Genomic DNA, 674 nt, shown 5'->3' with positions numbered 1-674 from the left:
CGTGTTCACATGTTACAGGCCGACAGAGTACTGCTCTGCATACCTGGTTGAGGTGGGGGTGCCTGGGGGTGCCCGTACCCCCTACATTTGGGCCTGAGCCTGCCTTTCGAGTTTGTTTTGATGCTGGGGTGGGGCTGGCCACCGGTGGGAGTACCAAATGTGGCTGTAGAAGGAAATCTAGACCTCATTCATGACCTCCCCATCACGAGAATTTTAGTTCTTGGAGGGCAGACAGGGATCTCATACAGAATTCCAGGTGCCCCCACCAAGTCCCAGTTGGTGTAATTCACTGAGGAAAGCCATGACAATCTGACACATGACTAATATAAGCTTGTTTAGATACACCTAGGGGCACTTTCACACTAATAGGTTTAGGAATGATCTAAGTTCCAGCTACCCTCCTCCCCATAGCCCTAAACAGGGTTGCAACTGCATGTTCTGTTGGTGGTGCTTTTTAAGAAGATGCTTAAACTGGTAATTCTTTCTTTGAAGAAGAGCAGGTGTGGTAGTCTGAGCTGGAAGGTGCTCCCAATTAAGATCAGGGCCTCGTCATCAGTTTCCTGTTGGAATGTTTTCTCCCATACCCCCCCCCACACCCCCTGGCTGGAATTTGTCCCCTAAAGTTCCGATTGCATTAAACTTATGGGACAAAAAGCAGCAGGTGGGGATAGATT

This window comes from Varanus komodoensis, unplaced genomic scaffold, assembly GCF_004798865.1.
Source record: "Varanus komodoensis strain SLA01 unplaced genomic scaffold, ASM479886v1 scaffold9, whole genome shotgun sequence".
Classification (NCBI taxonomy): domain Eukaryota; kingdom Metazoa; phylum Chordata; class Lepidosauria; order Squamata; family Varanidae; genus Varanus; species Varanus komodoensis.
The sequence above is the reverse complement of the archived record's forward strand: the minus strand, read 5'-3'. Positions refer to the sequence as shown.